The sequence below is a fragment of the Carcharodon carcharias genome, chromosome 20 (assembly GCF_017639515.1).
Source record: "Carcharodon carcharias isolate sCarCar2 chromosome 20, sCarCar2.pri, whole genome shotgun sequence".
NCBI lineage: Eukaryota > Metazoa > Chordata > Chondrichthyes > Lamniformes > Lamnidae > Carcharodon > Carcharodon carcharias.
The window spans coordinates 61,139,479-61,149,145 of NC_054486.1; positions in this window are offsets into that span (position 1 = coordinate 61,139,479).

Here is a 9,667-nt window from a genome sequence, read left to right on the forward strand (position 1 = left end):
GGGCGCGTGCCCGCCTGCGTAATGTAAAATTCTGCCCTTTATTTCATTCGCTATAAAATTCTTTAAACATGATCTGATTATGATTTCCTGGTTGACTATCTGTGAGGATGCTTTGATATGATCGGTTTTTTGGACAGCTTGATTGCATTACAATAGCTCAAATCTGGGGATCTCCATTAAACTATGTTACAATAGCACATCAAGAGAGTTAAATTTCTCATCACAGAGATTGCAACATCTCTGGGTGTAGCTTTCTTTGGTGAGTGCTCTTGCTTTAAATGAATGTTCCTGAACATCATTGTTTACTTCTTCCTCAGTCCCTCTATTTTTAGTGATATCTGATGCAAGTGGGGATAGTAATTATTGGTGCTGTAGTGAATTTTCTTTGGCCTGACTTCAGGTCAACTGTATCCTTCATGAGTAAATAACATAGTGTGAATAAATAAACATGCTTATTCAATTAGGTTCTGTTTTGCCATTCCATGTACTATTTTACACCTTCGGCAAACATCATGTCATGTGTAATGTCATTTTCATGGCTCTGATATTTTCACTCACTTTATGTGCACCATACTTGCTAATGGTTTTCTGTTAGTTCAGCATGTTTGCTATGTGTTTCTCTAAAAACTGGAGCAGGATTTTCCCCCCGTCAGGGGCGAAGTTGAATGGCGGGCAAGCACACCTCCAATCGGCGCCCCCAATTGGGGCCGCGGTGCCATTTTACATGGGTGGGCCAATTAAGGCCTGCCTAGCATGACGTCTGCATGGAAGCGCTACGAAAGAGAGCATTCATCTCTCTGAGGCGAAGTGCTGCCTCAGGGAGATCGGCTGTTCTGTGACAAATATTAAAAATAAAAAAATAAAAATCCTGACAAGTTCCCCTCATTTGACACTGTTACATGAGTTGGGACATTTTTACAGAAATTTTAATAACATTTTTAAAAACCTACATGAAACCTCATCCCGCTTTTTCTAATTCCTGCTGGGGCTCCTGGTCTGCCTGCCAACCTTAAGCTTGGACAGGCAGGTCCATTAATTAGCTAAACGACTCTGCCAATGGCCTCAGTTAGCCATTGACAGGTCGACGGGCACGCAGGTGATTTTGCTGCACCTCCGCCTACTGGAAAATTTAAATGGGGCGCAGTGACATCGGGAGTTCTGCCCGATGTCACTGCGTGTCATTTTACGCGTCGACGAGCTGGCCCTGCCCCCTGCTCGCTGACGGGAAGACCCTGCCCATGTTATTTTCCTACATGTCATGTGCTGCTAGTGTAAAGTAGTATTTATGCCTTATTTCTGTGCTCTTTTTAAATCACTGTATTTTCCAAAGATTGCCTTACTGTGTTAAATATTTCTATGATGTGTTGTTAAACTTGTAGTCTCCTTTCTTTGGTTCAGACCCAGATTTCCTCAAAAAAACTGACTCATCTGTCTCCATTACTGCAATAGTCAGTGTCTATAAAAATCAGTCATTGCAAAATTAGCACTGAGCCATTTTTGGCCTCTCTATAGTTGGAGTCACAAACTCCATTTGTAATGATAAAAACAAAAAAACTGTGGATGCTGGAAATCCAAAACAAAAACAGAATTACCTGGAAAAACTCAGCAGGTCTGGCAGCATTGGCGGAGAAGAAAAGAGTTGACGTTTCGAGTCCTCATGACCCTTCGACAGAACTTGAGTTCAGGGACTCGAACTCAAGCTCTGTCGAAGGGTCATGAGGACTCGAAACGTCAACTCTTTTCTTCTCCGCCGATGCTGCCAGATCTGCTGAGTTTTTCCAGGTAATTCTGTTTTTGTTTTGAACATTTATAATGGTTCATTATGCCAATTGGCTGGTACCTTTTCATGACAGCCAACAAAATTAAGTTCTTGGGAATCCCATATTCATAAGCAAGTCCTAAGTTATAAGGAAAATACAAAGTTTTGAAAGGATAAACATTTTTATCCAGGCAGAAGAAAATACACAACCTAGAATTAATTTCATTTTCATTTTGGATATAATTCTCCAAGAAAAAAAAATGAACCATTTTATTTCACTGGGTTAAGTTGCACTGTTTCTGCAAAAGGATGGCACCAGTGACACCACAGCAAACCAAACAGCTGCATGGGCCACAGGGTCTTTTCCTGTGTATCACTTTTTGAATGTTCATTGAAAAACCAGCATGAGAAATAGAAAACTCAGGAGTGAGGATTGTATTCCTAAGGAAAAAAGGACCAGAATTTGTTCATTACAAATGGAATTGCTGAAAAACAGGCATGAGAAATAGAAAACTCAGGAGTGAGGATTGTATTCCTAAGGAAAAAAGGACCAGAATTTGTTCATTACAAATGGAATTGCTGAAAAACCGGCATGAGAAATAGAAAACTCAGGAGTGAGGATTGTATTCCTAAGGAAAAAAGGACAGAATTTGTTCATTACAAATGGAATTGCTGCAAGGTTAACTTGAAAGAGCAACATACAATTTCTCACAATGCATTAACTAATCTCCAGTGAGAACAGAAAATTGTTAAGTAAAATATATTTAACTAATTACATGGTGCAGTAATAAGCTAATCAACTTTAATTGACAAACAAAAATGGACTGTTTTATTAAACAATGTCTCATTATGATCTACCTAGACTTCACTCATGCATATTTAAATAGATAAATATTCATAACTTTCAGACTAAAGTGGTGCATGTCTTTTTATAAATTGTATTGTCAGTTCAATAACTTAATATATGAATATTTTATAGTGTTACAAATTTACCTATTTATATTGCATTGGCCTAAACTTTACAAGGAGACTGGACTACCTGAATTGGAAGCCTGTGTGATTCTAATCAGAGGTAAAGCAACAAAAGCTTTATTGTAGAACACTTGTGCTAATTCTGTATAAGTGCCAAGAGCAAGATGAGGTTAAGTCCACACCCAAAATTCAAACTGGTTCCAACTTGGACAGCTCTGTGGACTCAAGTCAAAATAAGCTCAAGTGGTTTATGATATTGTTTTGCAAATGGAATTTTGGAACAGAGCCAATGTTTTACAATATTGCTGATTGGAGGCTGAATAACAATTTTAGATTCTCAGGTTTCACTAAATTGACCTGGAGATATTTGTTGATGTAGACAGTTTTAAAGATGATACTTCAAGAGTATGTTTGTAACTCTGTGCAGCTGCTGGGACTTTTGCTTGTGAGCAGTGCATATTGGAGGTTGGGGTGTATGCTTTCCAACCACAACGGACAGAAAATTGTGGTCAAATTTACAATATGTGGTTCCATTGGGCAAGGCCCTCTCTGGCAGTGTGGAGTCGTAAGATCAACTCTTTTGTCTTAACCTTACAGCTACCCAAATGGAATAGGGTTTTAACATTATCTGAAAGATCCTGTTAGATTCTGCATAGTGTTGTGATTTACAATATTTTTAATACAGTATGTATGATTTCTTGCTGCTATGTTATCTTAAACAAGGCATATTATCAATTAGTTTTAAAATAGATTATTTATGTCCATGTTTTGAAAAATGTATAAGGCAAATAATGTGATGAAATATCTTGAGTAACCCATAAGCCAAAATTCCCCTGAAGTAATTGCTATTTCTGCAGTTTTCTTACAAATCCTTACATGCCACACTTCACTGTAATTAGCCCAATTTTCATCAGAAGAGTCAGCATGTTCATTCACTTAGTAATGCCCTAGAATCAGGGCAAGGATTAGTATCTGAAGGCTTTCTGTATACCCATGCTACCTGAAGGTGCAGGTCAAAGCATCAGTTAGCCTTCAAAAGGGTTTAGAGGTTTACTGTTAAGTCTTTGCCCCCCAGACAACAGATTTGTTTAACACAAATTCTTATTTCCCTGTCCACTCTAGCAGAAACCATCCAGCGGCTTTGTCAAGGGGCAACACTACTGGCACCCTATCACTGCTTCCCTGGTTCAGAGAAATGACCAGAGGCTACAGCATAATAAAGTCTCAGAATTTCAACTTCTTCAAAGAGCTTTCTGACCATTCTACTATGGCTTTTTTTAAAAAATCTACAATAGTCATTGCATAATACAACATTTAAAATACACATATTTTGATTAAGGCAGCTTGTAGCATGGAATTGTTGTTCTTAGTTCATGCAACACCATTTTATTTTCACTAAATAGCTTTTTTGGAGAAAAATAGCAACAAAAAGGTTTTTTTAGCAAAAGACCTCTCTTGTTACATGCTCTTCTATAAATTGATGAGAAGAATGTGACAGGTGAGGCCTCATAATACAAGTCTATTTCCTCAAGGTGAGATACATTGACAGCAAACCTGTCAAGTGATTAAAGTTAACTCTTCTTTGCTTAAATTGTAATAACAGATATACATCAGTTGGCAGCAATCATTTAAATGTTCTGGCATTTTGCTTTATTTTCAATGGGTATTTGAAGTCTGAAATCCTCAGGATATCAAGGAGAATAAAACAAGATATCTCACCTTCAGTTAGTCCTTTCTCCTCTTATCTGAACCTAAACCATCATACTGTCTAAGCAATCCCCCTTTGATCATGCATAAGACACAACCGAGCTTGAGGCAGATATTAACACTAGGGAACATTAAATATCTTTACAGGATTTTGACAGGCTAAAGCTTGTCAGAATTAACATTGTCTATGTAATTGTCACATGTAATGTATAGTCTTGTGTTTGAAAGCTACTTTCAAATATTAGTTAATTATAATAAAGTTATAAACGTCTTGCTAATCTTTGGTGAAAGAGTTTTATTTTGGTTTAATAACAGTAACAAGAAATTCAGTTTATTCTTGTTGTAAGTGCTTCTTATTTTGTTAACACAGCTACTGGAAGTGCTCTGCTAGTAAAAGGAATGCAATAAATCAATTGTCTGCACTTGTATATGGTCTATGTTTGATGGTTGTTTGATGTAGGAATATATCTGACCTGACACATTGCTCCACATGAGCGCTTTGCTGTTTTAAGGGATAATTAGAAATGAGGGAATTCTGAAGCACAGTTTAGCTAATATCTTCTAGAACCAATATTAGTCATTGATTACTATTGAGTTAACTTACATAGAATTACATAAAGTATACAGTTAAAGAAAAAGACCATTTGGCCCAACTGATCCATACTGGTGGATTCCAGCCTGCACAAACATCCCACCCCTCTTTATCTAACCCTCTCAGCTTTACCTCCTATTCCTTTCTCTCTAATGCTTTTCTAACTTCCTCCAAATGCAACTCTAGCTCCCCTTTAAGTGAACCAAGACAATAATTGTGATTGAATCTTGAAATATTGTGCAAAAAATTGTTTCTCTCCCATTTTCAAATGCAGGGGTCATGTTTCATGATCAGTCTGCACCCAGTACCATTGAGGTACCCGTACTTGGTTCAGCTTCTTCATTTCCATGATTGCACCTTTCAGCCCAAGTGCAACCCATGCTGCTGACTGGCTGAGTGCTCAACAGGGACCCAGAAGCCTGCCTGGCTAGTATATGTTCCAGATAGTCTGCACCTCTTAAAAGCTGCATGCCTCTCTTAAAGGGGAGCTGCGCTCATTAGATGGAACCTGCTACGACTATATCTGCAGGAATTGGCTGTTCGGAGAAAGAGCCCAAATGATGAAAAAAAGAAAGCTTCCAGGTTCTTGAATACGACACTGTGGACCTTAGTCTATAAGGTTGACAGGAGGAGAGAAATTATGCTTCCTTGGAGTGTAGGGTGGGGATGGGATATGCCATCATGGCTGCAGGTACCAATTCTCAAATGGGCATTGTTGTGAGCATTTGTGCCCCCACCACTGTTACTCTGCTAGTGCCCTTGCTGTTTTCTCTCAGCCAGCTAGTCCAGACTGCCACGGCCCATACCAAGTTGGTGTAGCTTGTAACCCTCAAGGTCCAGAGCAGCTCTAGGTCAGCCTGCCAGGTCACCTGTCGCCTTGCCCAGTGAAATTCAGCTGCCCACCGCCAGCCATGTTCCAACCACTGAGTAACACTCGGGCCAGGCAAAGGCACCCACAACGCAAGCACTAAGGGGATAGGTGAATAATTTAGTTTCTTTGTATTATTGAATGTGCTGTTGGATAAAGTTGTTATGGAAAACTTTTTATTGGTGGCTTTAATTGCAGCATTTTTAGCCAAGAGAATACTGCTATGGGGTAATATAAATGGATAGAAAGTTGGGGAATTGTGGAGCAATGGTGGTGAAGGGATGACATCCTAATAGAACTGGAAAATGTTCGGAGTGAAGGTGTCTTGGATGCCTCCTCCTTAGTTCCTCCTGTTCCTCGTGCTCCTTCTCCTACTCCTGAAGTTGGAGCATCATGTGTCGGTGGATGTCTGGCTCACGGCCAATGCCATCCAAAACTTTAGGATGGTCGTGCTTGACCCCAATGTCATTTTGGGACTCAGGTGTGTGGTGGTCTTCTGTCCAAGCACACACCTGTTTGGATGGAATTCCAAATTGGCCCCAAATCTTGAACCCTCCCTCAGGTACTGGAGCCCCGTCACCTGAGTCGCCTCATAGAAATGCCATCTGTACCCTTTAGCATGGCGCGGAGAGTTTTCCTGTATGGGCTGCTGCTGCACACCCTTCACTTCCTTGCTCTCGCCCGCTGCCCATATGCGCCCTGGCATGCCTTGTTACCGCCTGGTGGCAGAGGTCCCCAGTGGAGGGCTCTCTACACCGGAGACCTCCCCCTTTCCATCGGGGTCCTGGGGTGGAGGGTATTGTGTGCAGCAGTCCCATGCAGCAGTAGGATGCTTTGGTTCACAGACTCCCAAGACACCAATATTTTTTGTGGCCTTGTGCAGTCCGTGGACCACGCATATGTAAGTTGTTGTAGGCTGCAACCCGTTTTTAGTTACTTGAAAAACCTTTTGCTTTTGTTTTGTTTGCACTTCAAATCCATGCTCCTGATCTATGGGCACCCGGTGCAGATGGGGGTGGGGAGGGAGAAGGAGCTCCTTGTGAACCTGCTCCTGGGCCTTTCCAAGTTAGCCATAAACAGGTCCAGAAAGCGGGCAATCAAGGGGGTCGTCCGTCCTGACTGTCTGCCCCTCTTCCATGGCTATGTTCACGGCTGGGTGTCCCTGGAGAGGGAGCACATGGTGTCTGCTGGCACCATCGAGGCCTTCCATGCTCGATGGGCACCACGGGGACTGGGGTGTTTTATTGACCCCGTTAGTCACATTTTAATTTAACGCTTTTAAGCTTACTTTAAAATTTTGTCTTTTGTTTTTGTAGTTTCCCTTTAAGGGGCTGCCCTTTGTTCCTGAGTTTGATACTTTAGTTTAATTGCTTTGTAACAAAAGAGACTCCTGAAGTGGTCTCCTGATGGCTGGTGGTAATGGCTTCGCCCACATAATAACAAAGTTGTGAAGGACGCAGCAGACCACCATGAATTTGGAGACATCATGGGCAGGATTTTCGGGTCTTGGGCGGACAGGCCTGGGAGAGGCTGGGAAACAGCCTGCGATCAGCCCCTGACTGCAATTTCCCACTGGCTGGCCAATTAACGGCTAGCCAGCATGAATGGTGTGCTGAAAGGCTCAGCACTGCTGGGGTGACGGAGCGGGAGGAGGGCAAGCGCTGATATCAGCGCAGGCGTAGGGGAGTGTGTAATGGAAGCTCCCTGAAGGCAGAGAGCTGCCTCAGGGAGCTGAAAAATTTGAAACCGTCAAATAAGGATGTAAAAATGTGAAAAAAATTATTCACACATGGGACTCACTCACCTGAACATAATAGATAATAAAAATTCGGCCCAAACATTTTTATTTTCTTTTTAGTTAAAATTGGAAATCTCACCCTCCCCTCGGATGAGGTTTCCTCAAAAATGCAAAGGCTGCCTGGGCGATTCACCCACTCGCCAACCGTAACATTGGACGGGCTGTGAAAAATCAGCATTAATTGAAGCTTTGATGGCCTTAATATGGCCTCTTAATTGTCGGCAGGAAACCTGCCAACTCTCGCACGCGCCTGCCCATGTGATTATCACGTGAGTGGGCAATGACGTCGAGTCACTCATCTAATGTCATCGCACGCTATTTTACACCCGATTGGGTCAGGCGCGTGCCCACCCGCGGGAAGTAAAATTCTGCACCGTGGGGATAATAGGGTCTCCCGCCACAGCCCTCAAGTGATCCAAGCAATGAAACTATTGCTTGAGAAAGCTGATGGTTTCTTCCACTATATGCTCCTGCTGGCAGCATGGCTCTCAGTGTAGGCCTATAGTCCTTACATGGTTGGGTTGTGGAGGGGAGTCATTAGCCATGTATCCAGGGAATACCATTGCCTCCAAACAGCGAGCCTCTGGTGGCCCGAAGAGGCGGATAAGGCAGACTGCTTCAGAATGAAGGCATCGTGACAGAGCCATGTGCTCTCTGAACCACTGCAAATTCCATTAGCCTGGTAAAGCCACATGCCCGCTCATCCTGCATCTCTCTGATAGACAGTGGTAGATAGTAAACTCAGATATGTTTGCAATGTCGCCTGCTCCAGCTTGGAAGGAATCTGTCGTGTAGAAGTTGAAAGTGACAGTGATCTTGTTGGCCACTGGCAGCGCCCTGCTGTGGGGTAGCAGTCCTGTTGAAGTAGGTGGTATAGCTCTGTGATCCCACCCCACTTCTTGGTGAATCTCGCGTCCCTCAGGCATTGCTTCTGGCTGAGGTGGATGTTGAAGAAGTTCTTCCTCCGCATGCAGCTTCCCCTCTCTGCAGCCTCGGTTCCATTTCGCTGCTGTGTTCAGACCTGGAGGAACTCCAACTACAGTCACCATAATTGTTGCTGTCTTTCCCTGGATAGGTCACAAAATTCCTCTGACCTTCCTGTCAAGATGCAGCCCAGCAAGTCACCAGAACTTCTGGGCCCTTCTCAGAACTAACCCAGCACAGTGCTTCCACAGACTTTGTCAGAGCAGCAATAAGTTTAAAGCACCTCACCTGTAAGTTTGGATGACCCGCCCTTTTGGCGCTAGTGGCTAGTTCAGCATGCAGCTGGGCACACCATTAGCGCAGGGCATTCACTAGCACTGCATGCTCCAAGTTTGCAAAACATGTGTCAAATCAGCCTAAGGCCAGGTTTGTGCCCTCCCCCACCTGTAGGTTTTCAGGTGGTGAGCATGAAACTGAAGGGACAGGATTCCCTCTGGGTTCCTGCCTGCCCCAACCACACAGTGATTTTACACTGCGGCTGGCAAGGCCTCGGACTGGAAGCCCACCCTTGCCCCATTTGAAGGCCTTGATGTTAAGGGCAGACCGTTCCCCGCCCTGCTTCAATTTTTAACCTGAGGGGAGGATTGAGCTGGCGTGGGGAGTGGTCAAAATTAAACAGTTAGATTCTGGCTGGGAAGGGGGATGGGGGGAGAGCCTCCATCAGAAGACCCCTTCTGAAGTTGGGTGGCACCCCCCCCCCACCCCCCCCACCCCCCCCCCCACCACACCTTGCCATAAGATCCAGTAGCTTCTGGACGTCCTTCACCCCACTATTGAAATCAATTGCCCCCTTTGTGCCCTCCCAGGTCACCCCTACCCTCCCCACTCTGAGACCCCCTTGAACTTACCGGGGCCTCCGCTCCCCGCACTTAGGCTCCAGGGAACCATAAGGCAGCTGGGTATAAACTGCAGAGTGCCATCCCAAACCACATGCAAAAGTAATGTTTATGATAAGGGTTGATTTCGATGTGCCTCAGATATAACATT